Source organism: Apis florea, unplaced genomic scaffold (assembly GCF_048593485.1).
Source record: "Apis florea isolate Af1SG1 unplaced genomic scaffold, ASM4859348v1 contig_2350_pilon, whole genome shotgun sequence".
Taxonomy (NCBI): Eukaryota; Metazoa; Arthropoda; class Insecta; order Hymenoptera; family Apidae; genus Apis; species Apis florea.
Window position 1 is genome coordinate 9,170,159 of NW_028256565.1, and position 19,003 is coordinate 9,189,161.

At 35.9% G+C, this 19,003-nt stretch overlaps 1 protein-coding gene and 1 long non-coding RNA gene across 18 annotated transcripts in view; one reads left to right on the forward strand and one right to left on the reverse strand.

Annotated features, from left to right (window-relative positions):
* Positions 1-19,003, forward strand: part of LOC100870354 (neural cell adhesion molecule 2) — a 428,395-nt gene that overhangs the window by 257,699 nt on the left and 151,693 nt on the right. The gene's annotated exons all lie outside the window — the stretch shown is intronic.
* LOC116414930 (uncharacterized) overlaps positions 1-19,003 on the reverse strand; it is a 164,664-nt gene that overhangs the window by 68,196 nt on the left and 77,465 nt on the right. For 3 of the 10 annotated variants that reach the window (XR_015291058.1, XR_015291059.1, XR_015291061.1), the window contains exons 3-4: positions 7,364-7,516; positions 6,972-7,114 (exon numbers count right to left, since the gene is read on the reverse strand). This is a non-coding gene — a long non-coding RNA (uncharacterized LOC116414930). Of the gene's footprint in view, positions 1-3,958; positions 5,055-5,688; positions 6,302-6,410; positions 6,650-6,971; positions 7,115-7,363; positions 7,517-19,003 lie in introns of those variants that run through there. The other 7 variants (XR_015291067.1, XR_015291064.1, XR_015291065.1 and 4 more) reach the window with 7 other exon arrangements.

Here is a 19,003-nt window from a genome sequence, read left to right on the forward strand (position 1 = left end):
GGATAACGTTTTAAAAATTATCGAATAAGTTTATCCTGTAGTTAATACACCGAACAACTTCCTGCTTGTATTCGACGCTTATTACCATTCGCTTATTATGGTTATATCATTAACCCTCCGGCGAGTGATTAAATCGTTCTGGTAAACGATGTTTTGATCATCATTTCCAAGAACCTGAAATCGTTGAAAATTATGTACAAGCGACTATAAAAATTCTAAACACGAACTAATGACTTGGTACATATAAATGAACAACTACGTTTAGGATAACTAAAAGTTTCGATATAAAATACATCTTACACTTATGTTGCCAAAACAAAGATTATACGATAATTTTTAAATCTAGAAATTTACAATTTACATTATTCACGTTATTTAAAGAGATCTTATATTCCTCGCAAAAAATGCAGAGGACGAAATGTAATAAAAAAATAGAATATCACGAGGAAAGAAATGACAGAGTTCCGAGGAAATTCTCCACCGCCTTGTATCAATTATACCGCCATTCAATCGTCTCGAGATCTTTCCCTCGTAAATTCATCGTGGTATCATCGTCGCCTAATTGCGCAATAAGAAGCGGGGGTCGCGCGTAAATTGGGATAATGAAGCCGGATACACTGGTGGACAACAACTCGGTTTGTAATTACACGGGGGAGGGCAATTTCTGAATTAGCCGGGCCAAGTTTCGGCTCGGTTATGAATTACAGACTAGGCCTTTTTTTCGTACCTTTATTTCGTTAACGATCGTATCGATCGATCGGATCGATCGCGCGAGTTTTGCATAAGAATGGGAGGATTTTCGTTCGAAACGCGGCAGGTTTTATTTAGACGATAAAACGCGTCGTTTAATTAACCGTGGCGTGTAAGTTGCACGGTTTAATCCTGAGATTCTTGTAATTTAGATGCATCGAGTCGTAAAGAGTAGCGGAAGGGATTAATTCGTTTGTTGGACGCGATTAACTCTTGAGTCGAATGTATGGCGGGAATTTTGAACCGTGGTTATGGCACGGTTTTCGAAAGAAGTTTATCGATGCGAATTATAAAATTCAACTGAACGAAAACTTCGCTTGGAAATTTTGCTGAGAATGGTTTATGGTCAAAATTAACTTTGGCAATTCTAATTTCTTTTTATAGAATTTTTAAATTATAGAGATACAGATTGGACGAGACTCTTCAATGGGGTAAGATGGATCTCGTCATAGATCTCGTACATAATAAAGTTGAGATAAGGGTCGTTTATGCCGTGTCAAAAAAATTATTAACGAGACAAGTAACAAGTTCTACAAGTGCATTTTAGTAAAATTATCGTAACCATAAATCATCCAACAGCTTTTGAAACTTAGCACGATGAAATTTTGCACGTTAGATATTGCTTACCATAATTAGAATAATGAACGATGCATTGCATGCATGCTAGATTGGATTTTATCGTAATTATTGGTTTATACGTACGGACACTATAACTTCGAGTTTGCGAGGTAATAGTAGTAGTTGCACTACGCACGATTGCTACTTTGTTGGTTAACATTAGATTTGAATTAAGCTTCGGCTTGGATAATTATTACGTTGTAAAGATAAGAAATTCTTTATCGACAGTTAAGAACGATTAAACATTCGGTAACATGCAACTTTTTGTACAAAGTATTATAAATTTTTTTGCAAAATTAAAGGAATAAAATCTAATATATTATTTAATATCGTGCATAAATTTCCTCGAAAAATTGCTCACCAATTATTTTTTACAAATTACAACACGTGCAACAATTAATCTCGCGTTAAATCGAAGAAAAATCCATTTGATCAAAGTCATTTACATGTCACAGTATAATTTAATAACCTTTAATCTCTGTTTCCTATCTGCATAATACAACAATTAATTTCTCAAAATTTCATTCATATATTTCAGTTTCATACCTGTTCTTTAAGAAAGTTATGTCCTTTCTCGTAAATATCATTTTATAAAAGCAATTTCCTCCTATCTCAAAGTGCTATTACATTAAATTTTCAACTCGCACACCTAACCGTAATTCGCCTTACGTTGCTATAGTTTATTGCACTTATCTGTTCATCATTAAAAGGAAAATCTGAAAAGAGAAAAATTTCTAGCACGAGACGCAAGAAGGATCATGATCATTAATCTCTTTGAATTGAGCTTAAAACATCCTCTTCTCAACTGTGATTTACTCGTGTGATTTACTGTGATATACTTCGAAAATATATCTATACATTGAAAATGATGCAACATTATTGTAATTACGTTGTTGATGTGATATAAATAGTTGTAAAGAAAATTGATTTCAAAGTGTTAAAAGATATTGAAACAAATCGATTTCCTCTCAATGATGAACATTCTTTAAAAATCGAAATTTTGCAAAACGTCAGAAATAATTTAATTTCAAAATAAAAAAAATTATTTCAATTTTTGTTTTCTTTTGATTTCTTATCAATCTATTAATTTTCAAAAAAGTAATCACATTCGTCCAAATTTCTCTTCCTTATTATTCTCTTTGAAATAATGCGACAACAAATTATCATCAATATGGATGTAAATCCAAGCTAAGCCTATCGAAATACCGGATTTACATGCCCTACATGCAGGATTTGAAAAATCCAAAATCGATCGGGGATACCTGAATGGATGAAATCGATTACAGGAAGAAATAAACAATTCCGGAAGCTGGGATCTCGCGACGAGGGACGCAATGCAAACAATCATCGAGTGCCTGGAACACCGTTTAATCCCGCGTAATCCCCAATTCCGGTCACGCGAGCCGCCACGTGAAATACTATCGTTCGTTGTAATTCACATGAACGAGATAGTTGTAAGGTTCCGGCGTGGCAGATTAGAAAATATAAATCGTGAACCCTGAACCCTCCATTTCCGACTTAAACGAATCTATCCCAGAAATGAGAATTTGGAAATGTTTTTAAATTTTAATCATATCATACGATTTTTATACGATTAATATATTTCGATAAAATTGAATGGAATTGATACGAAATATATGATATCATTTATTCGAGATATCATTAATTTCTGATAAAAATTTAACGTTCGATATAAAGAATTCTATTCCTAACAATACATATTAGAAATTTTTTAAATTTATGTAATCGAATCAATGTTCTATATAAGCCCTTTCTTTAAAATCCAGTTTCGTTCTACTTATTTTATAAAATATTTAATTTATTTATAAAAAAAAGAAATTTAAACTGTAATGGAATTACAGATATCAAATTTGCCTTCCCTGTAATATTTTTTATTTCAAAAATCGACGTCAATTCGTTATTATTTCGAATTTTAACCGATTTATAACAATAGCAAAATAAAGGTGGAAGCTTAAGAGATCATGAATGTGAAATTTATCCATCAAATTCAATACAATTTTATCTCGAAAGTACACTCTTCCTTTTATTCTCCTCGCTTCCACACCATCTCGAATCCCGCCCTTTGCAACACATGATTCGCACCCATTTCTACACCCACTGCGCGAAATATTTTGCACGAAACAATTTTTAAGAGAATTCCGTCCGTGTTCGGAAATATAGAAATACAGTAGAATTCTGTATAGCTACTGTAAAACGTCTTAGAAAACGATATCCTACGTCGTCGAACGTTCCAAATGATTTTTCGATTCGCGTACGATCCTCCCGCACTGGAATTTCAATGAGAGATCGAACGAAAGAGGAGGAAAAGAAACACTCTTGTCGTTCCACGTTTTCAAAGGGTGCACGATGACACGATAGAAAAAAAAAAAAAAAACGAAAGGTTCGTTTAAATTAAAGATCTAATTGCAAATTAGGATCCTTTCGCTTTGAAAATTTAGATTTTTCGTATATTCATTTATATCCGTGTATTGCTTCTTGAAAAAAAAAAAAATTTCTCCAAATCGAAGAAGATATTTGACAGATTCTTAAAATATATCATTAATGTAATATAATATTAGTAAGTATCAAATATTTTAACGAATAATTTTATGGAATTTTAACAAAATTCTTACCATGCGCCATCAAACAATGGTCTAATGTAATATTTTTGAAAAAATTAACGTAATAGTAATGGTTGAACGTACGGTGGCATTAGATGCAGATAATAATTAGGATTTTTGCGAGTCCTCCTCTTTGATATCCGCCATGGAATGTGACTTTTTAGCCCGACTCTCACGGTTTTTGCTCATAAGTTGGGAAATGAAAATTCTGGACAATGCAGGATGTTGCTGTACACACATACATGTATACGAAAAACACTTTTTTCGAAAAAAGAAATTGGTCAGATTGGAGTCTAGAATGGTAAAGGTTGAAAGCGTATTGCGTATTGTTTGGTAAACCGTTCGTTCAGGAATTATATTACACTGCTGGATATGTTTCCGACCGTGAGAACTTGAACTAGATAAACAGAATAATAATTCCATTTTATATTTGATAATGTTACACACGATACAATATTAATCGGCTCGATAAACATTCTACCACGATTCTACCACACGATGATTTCAAACACTCTCGATCTCGTCTAAATTTCGAAATGTGAAGATATTGTTTCTAAAAATACAATCCAAATTCCTTCGCAAAACTTTCACAATCCCATCCGAATTTCAAATCGATAAGCATTCAGAAATGAATCCTAAATCACGATGCTCGAATAAAATCTGAACCATCCACAATTTTCCATCCACTATACTTTCCCTCTCCAGTCTCTTCGAGGGTGCAAATTATCACGCATGCCACCCCTTTTGCCCGATACATCCCCCTACACATCCCCCAGACTCCTTTTCGAGGCAGTTACACCCCTCTCCCGTCCTCCTCGAATAGGGAAAGTTTCGTCGGCCTTTTGTCGCCTTGTTCCGCAATTGTCTACACCCCTCGCGCAAAATCGTAGCTTTATTAAATCGGATACACGGTTGGAGAAGGTGTAAGTAGGGTGGCCGTGTCGAGCGAAGCGTGCCATAGACGCAACGAGACTAATTACCACGGATAGATGTGTCCTCGGATACTTGCAGCTTTCCACAGCCATCCTCTCGAACTACTGTCCTCGCTTCAGTCGCGTCCTCGATCTGCGAATTTATAAGTTTTTCTTTTCTATTCCTTGTTATCTTTTTTCCCTCCCTCTCTGTTAAAGCAGAACGTACACTCTCGTCGTATATAAGTTGTTATGGACGAGTTTATAAAAAGTCGAAAAGATCGTTTCGTTTCTATGCAATAACTCGTTGCATGAGAGACAAATTAGAAATTATGATTCATTCGGATGATAGAGTATCATCATCGCGGTCAGCGGAGGAGTCGAGGTCAGAGGGAGGTTCGATTAAAGTTTCAGGCCTGTGGAAAATGATCGTCGCCGGTCCATTGCCGCATAAATTACGTGTTCGATTTTCGTGGCTGCGAAATTCACGATCCAAAGGATTCTAGTCTATAAATTTTCACGAAGGTTAGGCCGCGTGATTCCGGGAACTGGCTGGATAATTTGTGAATCCTCGAATTCTTGCCGTGATCGTAAGAACTTCATAAATTAATGATATAAATTATTTGCTTGCTTAACTCACAATCGAAAACGATGATTAAATCATCGTAAATGATCAAAAAATGAATTAATAACACATTCAATAAACTTTCTCAAATAAAAGTTGAGAAAATTTGTAATTAGAAAAATCTCTAAAATGTGTATTTCAGATTTAAAAAGAAAACACAGTGTTAAAACTTTAAAAAAGGATATTATTTTTCTATATTCTTTGCAAAAAAGAAAATAAATTTTCCATTGACCCGTCTCAATGATACTTTCTCGAATATCCGAAATCCTCTCGATTTAAGTAAAAATCAATATACAGCCAATTCACTCACTTCACCGGAAAAACAACTCCTACAACTGTTTGATTTATTAAAAGTCTAATAAGTCCGATATTTCGAACAACCATCGATTTTAAAACAAAAAACAATTCGCGTTGAAACGAGAATCAGAAGGGGGAGAGAAAAAAAGAATACAGCAATGGATGGCAATCGACGTCCGGATTAATCGAGGCCATAAATTCGTCAGAGAATGCTTATTAATTTTTGCAGAAACGTTGTCTGGCGTCGATTTAATACGATTCCCGGGGAAAACGATGGTGATTCGGGGATTGATGGGGCGCCATTAGAAACATGGAACGGTTTAATATTTCAAGAGGCGGATGGGAACGCGACGACATCGAAGAATTTTAGAATTACTTTAATTTCGGATCATGCTCTTCAACGCGTCGAATTTTCAACCGGATCGAATCGACACTCTTTAAATTCTTCGGTCTGGTAATCTTCCTGGTAATCATTTTTCCTGCTCGAGTTTAAAGAGAGAGATGTGTTAAACTTTATGAGAGAGGTATCGGAAAAATTTTCAATTTTTATTTTAGACGTGAAAAAAACCAATACTATTAAAAAAATACCTGATAATATCTTAATCTTTCCTAAATTTTTGAAAGAAAAGATCATCATTTATCTGTGAACCAACCAATGAAACCACGATCCAAACAAACACCACTTGCGACTCTTTACACCCTCTGAATCCACATCAACCAACCATGTGATAATTTCATTCCCCATGCTGATTCCTCGTCCTCGTTCCGAATTCGTCCTCCCGTTTCTTATTTAACCAAGAGACGGCGCACGAAGAAGCTAGGACAATCTGAAACGATCGCTCATGAATAAAACAAATCATCACGTTCAAATTGCCGAGCCAATAGAAGGGCGCGCCATAAATTTTCATAAGCTCATCTTTATTAAACCGCGCACGAGCCACGTCAACGTCGGCAAAGTGGCTTATTCCGCGCGAGACTTCCTCCTCGCGAGCATACGAGCGTGCACGAGCTGGATCGAGACTCGATCTCTGCTAATATTGCGTTTAACGAACAGCCCCCGGCAAGTTTCTGCGAGATTTCGGACTGGAATCGAACGCGATGTTGAAGTTTGGCAAAGTACGAAGAACTTGCTATTTTGGAGAATCTTACCAGGTCAGATTAGGTTTTGCATAACGAGGATGTCGTGGATGCTCCTTTTGATTAGGTGAAATTGGATCGTTTGTACGATGATCCTTCGTACGGTACGTGATCTTCGTCGCGATTCTTAAAGTTTCTTCTTGGAGAATTTGATACTGAAAAATTTAGATTTCGATTAATCGCTATTCGAATCGTTACTTACTTGTTTACTCGATAAAATATTTTTTTATCTTCTTATTGAGAGATAATAGAATCGTCGTTATTTGGTGTATTTGTTGTTTATTTATGCTCTTCAGTATACATATGTTCTTCATTCGAATTTTGATTAAATGAAATTGAAAAAATTCTGAATGTTGATATAAAAAAATATGGCTAATATTACAAAATAGGTAAAAAGAACTCACCTCTTGATATAAAAGATTCGAATCCGTGGATGGCGACCCCTGATCCGGGGTCTTCATATCTTTCGCCACGGAATTTTCTCGATTCTCTCTTTGATTATTGTTTCCTGTTTTCTGATATAAAGATCCTCGATATTACAGGATTATTTCATGAATCTTAAAATCAATATTAACTAATTGAATAATAAAACAATTAAATTTCTACAATTTTAAATAATCAATTTCAAAAAGAATAATAAAAACGAGAAAAGAATATTAGCTTCGAATAATTATCCACCGGTACTACAAGCGTCGAAATTTCTTATACAGATTTATTACAAATTGTTATCGATTTAATTTCGCCTTTTAATTGTCTCGATAAATAAACTAAATAAAATTTCTCATCAATTAAAGAATGGAATAGACGAAAAACGCGACTATCGAAAATTGACTTTTACGCTTCGGAATCTGTTAACAGACTGACGAATTTTGTTTTCGTTTCTCTGTCGGTCGATATGTGTTTATACTTTCTCCGAATTCTGACTCAATGTTTTCATTCGAACGTCGTATATTATGGTTTATCAATCGACACAGTTACGGATTAAGCATTCGAATATGAAAACGATAAATTTTTATCGAGTCATCACAGCTATTTTGATCTTTTTATTGCAAATTTTTGTTAACGTATATTCAATTGACTGATTTTCATTGGTTGTTAATTGTTAATTGTTGTACGAGATTTGTACTTACACGAATAAATAAAGGAGTATACAAGGTGGATATTATTTTTAGATTTAGACAAAATTAATCTTCTGACGATAGATACTAATTCATTGATGAACCATATTACTACATGCTTAAAAAGTAATTTTCTTCCAAAATTATAGATCATTATGTACTTATATTATAAACGAATTATTAATTAAAACGAAATATTCATTAACTTCATAAAATGTCGTAATAAATAATAATAAAATTATCTTGTTATATAGATGAATATTTTTATATTATTTATATCATTACTATTTCAAGTTTATTTATTTTAAACGAAGTTAAAATTTCACATGGTGAAATTGTTATATCATGTAGATATTCAGTACTGCTTTTAACCCAATTTTAGCATTCGATCGCATTATAAGCTTTTACAATTACCTCATTCATTATTTCCTATATTCAAAATTAGGAACTTAATATTACATATAATTACATTAAAAATTTAAAAGCCTTAAAAGTAATTATGAATGCACGCCTATTATGAATTTTATACTGTATCAAAGTTTATTTTTAAATCGCGAGTAATCGAAGAATTAAATTCTTCATAAAAAATACAAATTTAATTCTTTTCTTTTTCTTTTTATTAAAACAGGATTAATAAATCGACAAATTAATAAAGAAACCAGTAGAATCAACAAGAACGAATAATATCGATCATTTTTAATTCCCTTTGATGTTTCACTTCCTGTTTCATAAATTAAAATAAATCCACGATTTCATTGTGATGAAGAAAAAATCGTAATTAATATTTCATAAAATCAAAAAATTATTAATTGAACATCATAAAAGTCGATCGAGAATCGCTGCTAATTCATCGCTCGATTTGCACGAATAGCGAATAGAATTTTAAAATTCATTTCACCTTTCTCTTTTTCCAATCGAATTATTATTCAAATGCCTGGATGACATAACGTATTATACACTGAACATTTAGAGATTGAAAATTGTGCGTAATTGCAACGAATTTTGAATAATGATAAATTTTCTATTCGAATGGAACAATTCATTCACATTTAATAAATTTTCGATATATCCAATGAACTTTTAATCAATTCTCGATGAATTTAATGGATTAAAATTAAGAAGAAAATATATATTGTACAATGTATCGAAAATAGATAACACTTATCATAAAATACTTAATTTTTAAAATTACATTTTCTTTTTCTTGAAAAAGAAAAAGAAAAATATAAATCGTTATGAATTATTTGATACAATAAACATTACCTAAACACCATTAAACATCAGATTTCAAAAAGTTTCATATGCGACCATCTAATGGATGGATATCGAGGAAAATCCAATTATTCAAAACGAACAAAATCAATCGACAGGTAGATCGGCGAAAAATCTCGGAGAAACCTGATCCTGTTTCATCATCGTGGGTACGTGACACGGGACGCGCGACACGAATACCTCATTATGCAAATCCTCCTTAAATCGCGGTCGAAACAGCGTTCACGCGGCCGCCATCGAATCATGGTTAACCACAGATATTCCGCGTGTGTTCCTTTGAATCGATCGATTCTCTATCCAGTCGATCAATGCACGATCATCAATGCGTGTTTTATCGTTCCATTCAACACGTTCTCATAAGCCATCATCTCACTATCATCGAAATTGCCCGTTCCTCTTATAAAATCAATCCTGATCATCGATGATCGATCATGAATATCCATGATTCTTTTCTGACAGAATTCTTTTAGGTAAATAAATTGAAAATGCTTTGAAGAGATCGTTTTCGTGCTCGATCGTGGTATTTAACGTATGATTAAATAATTTATAAAAATTTTTTTAGAAAATTTGATCTGAAATGACGATTAATTTTGGATGAAATATAATCTAATGTAAATATGTAAATAATTGCGAATAGGAGTATTTAGCATAAGTATTTAGCGCATGATTTGAAATTTTGAATGGAAAATGATCATGATACTCAAATAATTACATGACAAAGAGTTACAAAATCAAAAGAGATAAATAGAAATTACAAGAATGAAACGTAACAAAAGATTTAAAACTAATCTTTTCAATTAATAATATTTAGAAATATGAAAAGAAGTAATTAAACGTATAAAGAATGGCGATGATGCAAACATAATCTCAACAAGGGAATAGGAAGAAAAAGGAACTAAATACATCAAACGAAAATTACACTACCTGCTATACTTGTATAAGAAAAGAGAAAGTTGCGATGATAATAACTAAAGGTATCCTATGAAAGAAAAAAATCAAGTATCAAGTCCAAAATGGCGCGCTCATAACACGTTGCAGACATCTGACTGCCGGTTCCGCCGTAATTGCACGTTCGAATGTAAAATATCAGGGAGCCGAGATCAGAGGATTAAACCGAAGTTTCCCGTAATTTCTCATTCCCGTGTTACAAGGAGGGGGAGGGAAGGGGATGGATCGTGGCACGTTGAACGCAATTACGATGTCAAAGAAGACGCGAGAGTCCTTGACGGGAAAAATTCCGTGGGCCAGAGAGAAATAAAGGAGGAGCGGAAGTTGGACGTTGTCGCGGAGGAAACGGCTCCTAGAACTTTCATTAGACGAATCAGAAACCCGTTTCCTAACCGCGTTCCCAACGAAAAGTTCGGAGAATTTTGATGGAGGCTGGCACAATGAAAGAACGAAAAACGGGTAATCGGTGAAGGGAGATCTTTGAAAGAATTTCGATTTAGGTTTAAACGATTTTAAAAATTTTCCCTCTTTTTCTTCTTCCTTATTGAACATCCAGATTTGATTAGATGAATAATAATCCGAGGTTAATTGTAAAAGAATAGAATGAATTTATGATCGTCGTTGATTTAAATTGTTTAAATAAATTTCAAAGTATTTAAGATTATCTCGATTAAAAATTTATTTGTACGATCGATATTTTACGTATTACATTCAATCGATTCCTTATAACCGTACTCTCACGATCTAACTAGTAGACTCCTGAAGAAGGTAAAACATCATTTACCAATATAATAACTCTCCTCAAATTCAAATTTCAATGAAAAAGCAACAAACGATCACTTAAACACTCAACCTCGTAATTACTTATCCTCCTGCATATTTAACTTTTCATTACCTCGATCACAATCTGTTCCCTTTCTCATTCCCCACCCTTAAAAACTGCCAAGAAAGACGTTTACAGACGTCAATGAAAGCAACGTGCAAACAGTACCAGAAACGAGAAGAAAAGGTTGGAATCCCTGGCCGGGAGAAGAAAAGAAGCAAGGAAGGATTACGAGTACATCAACTCGCTTTACAGTTCCCCCCTCAAGAGGGGGGGTGGATTATGGCTCGGCCACGAAGGCGGCGAGTTTCTCGCTCCAACACTCGGGAATATAACCGAGAGAAAGTTGATTGAACGGGAGACTTCTTAAGGAAGCTCTTCGACGCCATTCAGTTGCCCTCGATGGCCGCAATCCACGAATAGCTTTGGGAAAATTTGCCTGATTCAAAATCCGTCTCACTCTTGTTCGCCCTCCTTGTTCTGAAGGGATGGCCTTTGAAATGGATTTGCTCGTGGCTATCGTGAAATGCAATCTCGCGATAAAGATTGGCGATTAGGCGTTATTATTCGCTCATCGGGAATGATACGAATGTTTTTTTATTCTCCTTTTTCCCTTCTATCTCTCTCTCTCTCTCTCTCTCTCTCTCTCTCTATCTATCTCTATCTCGTTTTTTTTCATCGGGGTAGAGGTCAGATAAGCGATCGAATCGGGTTCTCCCGATGCAAATCTCAAGTTTCCGGTGTGGAACGACGTGCCACTCTTTCTTCTCCTCCGAGTTTCATCGCTTCTTAGAGAGGTATCTCGATGGAATCGCGGAAGTTGGCCGGGGGATTAACGGAAGAAAGGAAGCCGGTGGTCGCGCGCCGGTTCTTCTGATTTATGAATAGAATCGAGACGAGAATTGCCTCGTGTGATGATGATTTTACGATCGATTGTAATAATTGCGAGATTTAAATTACCCTACATTTTTTTTTTCAACGCAATTCTTCGAAGAGGAGAAAAATGAAAGAAGAAGAAAGAACAATTCGTCAAAAATAATATAGAGAGAAGAAAAATTTCCGTTCAAGCGCCAACAATAATTCCTTTTTTGAGCTTTACACATCATTCGAATTCCAAAGGAAATGAACGAATCGAAAGGGCGATAAGTATCCCCCCCTTCCTTCCCTTTATCGAAAAGGTACCGTTAATTCCGTAACTAATTAAAAGGCAACGATAAACACGCTCGATTCACCGGCCCCATTATCCTAATGAAAAATACGTGGCGTTAAGTGTCGGAGGGAAATTACTCGGGCCAAAAAGCGTGTTCGTCTCCCAGCCTCGATATTTCGCGTTTCAATTTGCCGCCCCTCCGTCCCTGTACAGGGATGGCCTTTCAATTTTTTTCTCCGTCTAATAAAATTAACCCGTTACGCGCGATCGACCAGGTTAATTTCCGAGCGTGGCAGCCGTTACGCCGCGCACCAATTTTCCACCGCGAAAAGAAGATCCGCCCACGCGCACCCTCCAGCCACGAAATTTCATGCCGTCCAATTAGCCGCGCGAATCATTCGACCTGACCTATCTATTATCCGACGATTGTCACCGGGCTAATTCGCCGGTTAATTCGTCCCCGTCCCGTAATTATGGCCTATTCAATCGCGGATTTTCGCCCGGTGCATGCACGATTTCCACCATCGTTTCGAGAACATCGAAACAATTTATCGAATTATCCAAGGATAGGAAAGGCTTCGAAGCGAAAAGCGCGAAATTCGATTTTACGAAATCGGTTGATTCGTGCAGATATTCCTCTCGATCGATGTTTCTCTATATACAGTATCTTTCAAAATTACTTCGTACAAGTTAATTTTCCTGCATACGTCGTAAGAGATCTATGCTACTTGCTTGATTAGCATCTACTAGACCAGTTGGTAATGAAAATCGAATCGAAGTGTGACGGTGAGGATATAAATTTTAATTCCAATCACGCGTCGAGACACGCAAAAATATTTCACACATCTGTTCTTTACTTCGTCTACAAATGCTGCGAACAAGAATAAGAAACGAAAGCAAAGCTAATCTCTCTCTTCGAAGACGACGTTGATGGTTCGTTATCACTCGATACGTGTGCAGGTCGATGATAAGTGCGAGCGAGATAACCGGCAAATTAGTCGGGTGACAAGCGTTGGGTAATAGATGCAGGAGGAAACTGAAACCGGATGATTCATGCTTGATTGGACGGCGGGAGACGGTTGGTTGGCTGCCACCAACAATAGACTGCATAATTCCCTCGAATGAGATATGCCGTGTCTGAATGGATTCGAAGGCTTCTGCGTGGATATCATACGGCCGTCATTCATCCCCCAATTATTAGAAAAGAATCGTTGCCTGGCCATCTCTGACCTGCCTAATCACGCCCATTGTTCGACCGATCGCCGATCGGCCAACCTTCGAAATGCGCGCGCTTGATGAACAAACGAAGACACTAATCACGTTGAATCTAACCGAGATGGACGCCCTCTCCATAGATGGATTTGTGACTTGTTGACTCTGCTGTGTATGGAGAGGCGAGAAACGGGATATAAATGGGAAGATAATGGGTGACGAGTGGTCGTGTGGTTACGGATATACGGTTTCTTTCTCGATCGTGCGCTTTTGCCGAATGATTTAATAGGGACTTGGGTCGGTTTGATGAATTTGGGCTGATGAAGTGGGTGTTGGAATAATACATCCTGATTTTAATGCACAGATGTATAATATATAACATAAGAAGGATACAGGAAAATCCAAAGTATCTGAAAAAAGCGATGTTCGATCCTGATGAAAACCTGTCGAGATTTTATATACAATATTCATACTTTTTTTTAATGTGCCCCATCTTTGGACAAATGATTTATTTCTTTTTTATACTCAGTGTTATTTTGGAGAAATATACGTAATATATCTGTCCATAAATAAGCATGAATAACCCAGATATGGCCAATTAACGAAAACGTTAAAAGCGCATACGCTCTTCATTCCTCGTGTTTTATAAAACCTCGCGTGTCATAGAGCTCGCGCTTTTTAAACGGGGCTCGAGGGGATCCGTGGAGGGTCAGTTAGTTTTCGAGTCGATTACCATCGGCTGACCATCGGCCTGTGCACGAGCATCGAGTAAACTGAAAATAAAAGGGGCTCGATAGGCCCTTCTATTTCGCTTCCCCCCTCCTGAATTCAATTTCACTGTTATCGAATCAGAGGGAAAAACGAGAAACAACAGGGAGAGGGAGAGAGAAAGAGGAGGAGAAAGATCGTGGCCAACGACAGTTATACGCACGTCGGCATCTGTGGTCGAGTCGCGCTAAGAATTGGTAATTCGCCTATATATCTCGTGTGTTCCTCCACATGGGCCGTTTTCGTAATCGAGCATGATCTCCGACATGGGCAAAACACAGGCCATTCTCTTTCGTCGACACGGAAAATTTCGAATTATCGTTATAATTGAAGATATATTACAGGAATCGATGCATCGTGGCGGAAAAATGGAGAGATATTTGTTGTCGAGGTCCTTCGATGATTTCGTCGAGAATGTAATATTTTGGTGATGGTAAATGATGGTAGTAGTGTCTGTGGTAAAGAGGACTTTTTGTTTTCCATGTTATAAAAATTTCAAATATCAAGCGCAGAGTATGTTACCACTACGTGGATTAAATTTACGACACGGACGTGACTTCGTTGCTGTTATTGAGATTTAGAACTTGTGCGCTCCCTTTCCTTTAACCTTCTTCTAAGGTAATTATTCACGAGCGAGAACAGTGGCAAATAACTCGAATTTGGGATTAAATTAACTTAAACGATTTTATAAGCCGAGATATCGATTCTTTGTAATCTAAGAAATAATAATAATAAAGTGAAGAATATCCTCACAATGTTCTATTCTAAATAAGGCACAACAATTTCTAATTTTTCCGTTCAATTTCAAGTTGAAATTAATATCTATTCGAAGAATCATCGACAAAAATGATAAATTAACTTTTATCACAAAGGAAGATAAAGGAAAAAAAGATCGAAGAAAAAGTTCTCTATTCCCATTCAATTGCTCAGAACCACGACCGATCTAAACTGAAACTATCTCTTTAGAAGAGAAATACAGTAAATGAAAAGAAGAAACATCTACTTATGATCTTCCATTTCGTTGGAATCAAAAGCAAATTTAATCTGCTCGAATAATCCAGGGAGAAAAGACTTGGCCTTTGACTAGATCCTCTTCTAGTATAAATCATTGCAATTAGCTTTAAACGAAACTTTGAAGGCATTAACGTCACAGACCGGTATCTATATCTATCTAAAGATACAACTGCATTTCCGTTTCAATCGGGCGATCAGGTGAAAATTAATAACTTATATCATTCTACGATAGTTTCAATTTAATTATAGCTTAAACACTCTAAGCTATAGCTTTTATGTATATGTCTAATTGCTTTATGCTGATGAATAAAACTTTTGAAAAAAAAAAAATTTTATCATCAGAATTTATTCAGATAAAATAGAGAAAACCATTCAAATCATTTTTTGTTTTATCTCGATATCTCAATCGATTGAGATTGCCGAGATGAAAAAACTCAAATTATCAGCGAAGAGATGAACTTAACAGATTCATCAAAAAATACGAACTATCAGGAATATCGTATCTGTTACTTCTCTGCAGTTTGGGATAGGTCAGTGACACGAGAGATCGGAGCACGAGACAAGGATAGAGATAATAAACGATCAGAAATTATCCCTTTCTTTAAACGACGATATCTCGGGAACCGGAAGTCGTGTCGGGATAAATGAAAAAGCGTTTCAAAGGGGAAAGTTCCGCGCTTCTAACGACGCTCGACTCGTTGATCGAAAATCACTATCTTCGAAGTTACAACGATTTAAAGTTTTCCCAATTTTATATAATAGAGTCTATTCGAGTTCGAAATCGTGTTGGTAGGAGTATTATATTTACTTGTGGAAAATTTATTCACACGTCGACTTGTTCACTCCTTTTCTTCGCACGTGGATCAAACGTGGATATTCACATTTTCGGAACAGTTTAACGTTTCGTTATTCGTCGTTGATGTATAAACTGCCAGCTCCATCCTTTGCCTGTAATGGCCTCGTCTAACTACCCCTAGATCTGCCTTCTAGAGTCGCGCGCACCCTTTTATTTCTTCGATCAATCTTAGTTTTTGCGCCACGTGTCTCCTCTCGTTTGGAAAATCGACTTGGAAAACTTTTTTCGCCCCCGAACTCATGATTCTACACTACACCCCATCCACTTACCATTTAACGTCCAATGGCGTATTCTCAATGTGTATTCAGGATTCAGCTCGTAAATTTGCGCTTTTTTTTATCTTTTGCATTGATTACACGTTCAAGCATCGGTGAGAATCCTTCTTTCGCGTCTCTGTCCATTGACAGAGATAAACAGCACTTGTTTCTGAAGTAGCTGGTGTTATTGTTATTTTATTAGCTGATCTACAGTTTGACACAGGGTTGATGCTGTGGTATGATTAGGGTAGTTGGATCGTTAAGGGAAAAGCATGTGTAGAAGCAAGTTCAGCAAGTTATGTAAGAACCATGTCAAAGGGGATGTTACCATGAGATATAGTCTCTTAGCATTATACACTGTCCTTTATGAGTTTCTGAATACTTAGTTGAATCTTGTATTCTGGATATAAGAGATAAATGAACGATGTAATTACGTAATAAAATCGATCTTTTTTTTCCATCGTAAATTAGTGGGGGAAAATATGATTATATACGTTTTCGAAGATTTAATTGTGCAAATGTTTAGTTTGATAAATATTATGCTCAATGTTAATAATTGTTCGTGGAAATTTGTGGGTGTATCTACATGCATTTATTTGTAGTAAGTAAAATAAATATTAACACATGTGGTTTTTTTCTTATTTAATATTTAAATAATCCAAATATTGATATTTGTTTTAATATTTCTGCTTCGATTAACTCTTAACATTTGAATGAATAATATTACGTAATTTGTTAATTTCACATATATTAAATTATTCACAAATGAGTAAAATTTGCATCTACTAAATTTCATACAGAATATTATTCCCATACGTTTTGAAAAAAGCATAAATAAATGATAACAATCAAAACGTATATAACAAGAGTTTTATCATATTTATAAATAATCTAAAATTATTAATTTCCTCGAGAAAAATTCGGATTTGTACATTAAACTTCAACTAAAATTTAAAATTTATCAAAAGAAAAATCACCGTTCCTTTCCTCATATCGAATTTAGTCTCGAAATTACGCGCTCGTTTCACTTCCATCCCCTGTTTCCTCGATATTCCAAGAATCAAATTCCTCTCGTTCCACGCTATCTACCCCTTCCAATCTTCTCACTGTCCCTCATTACATTTTTTCCCCTCTCGTATCTCTTGCTTCTAGCTCACTCAATATCCATATTATTTTTCATTTCTCCAAATTACTTTCCCCCAACGAGCGCCTCTTCTTCTTCGTGTCGTTGTTTTGTTCCACGCGCACACCCTCTCTTATCCTCCCACCGTATATTTTACAACCCCGCCGCTCGTGAAAGGGTTCTTCCTTCTTTTTTTTTCTCTCTCTCTCTCTCTCTCTCTCTCTCTCTCTCCTCTTCTTTTCCCTTCCACACTAGCGGAAGAACGTTTCAGCGTAAACACGAGGAGCATCGAACGGCCTTCCGGCGTGTAGGCGTTGCGAATAACGCTTAACGCGACGAAGGCGTCGTTGAGACGCCGAGCTATACACGCCTAACTACCCTCTTCACCGTTTCCACCCCCGCCGCTGTCGCGCTTATTTTTATTCTCTGTATTCTCGTAGAAATCCACACACTTTTCATACCTGCCGTCAAGCGTTTACGACGTTCCAACCTGTATTTACTTATTTCCTTTTACGTGAGAAAAGCATCCTTTCCTTGTTCTTGTTTTCCTTTCTCTCGAAGAGAGGAGGAGGGGCAGTTGGTATAAAATTTTTATTTGCATCACGTCTTTTGAATTTTTAAATATTTTGTTATTACGTTAGTTTTTGATTGGAGAGAAAAAGTGGTTAAAGGATGCGGATGCAGCGAAAAAAGGGGGATGTTTTGCACGAATTAACCGAAGTCATAAATTATTTTGTGGAATATTTATATATTTTTGGAATTTATTATTAGGAAAATTGGAATGATATTGTCGAAGAATAATATTAAGATACAAAAGAAACTCTGAGAGAAATGGCGTTCAATGATCAAAATCTACCTCCATGATACGACGATTTTTAAAAAACATTATGCAGGAAATGAAATATTTATAACCTCTAAAAGGAAACGTTTCTGCATTCCTCTTCATGGCGACACCTTCTCATACCAAAGACAAGCGGAATATCAAAAATTCGGCCACCCATTTTTGAATCAGCATACACGAGAAGAAGGACGATCCTCGAGAAAGTATAAAAACTCGAAAAAAAAGAGAAAAAGATAAGATATTTTCCTCAAGTATCATGCATTCGGGTTGATATTTAATGTGACCAAGGCGTTCCTTGGAGCCGCCACTTTCTACATATTTATACGCTTTATACAACTATAACGTCTCTTCATGCCTATCATTATTTGTCCTCGATCTTTCTTCCTTATTCTTCGTTGCGCTTCCCTTCGATCCAAGCTTGGTCCTTTCAGATACCAATTTCCATCATAAAGTAAATCTGTTTTCTTTCCTCTTATACGACGTCTTGCTTCGGTTATTGTCGGAACATTGTTCCTCTTGCTTTTTCTTTTTCCTTTTTTCATTGCAAGTTGTTTTCCACCTCGTGATTCTTTCATTCGAATGTTGTCCACCCATTGTCAGGACAAATTCTTCCTGTTTAACCACGTAGTAGTAACACGGTATTATTGGCCTGCTACCTTTTT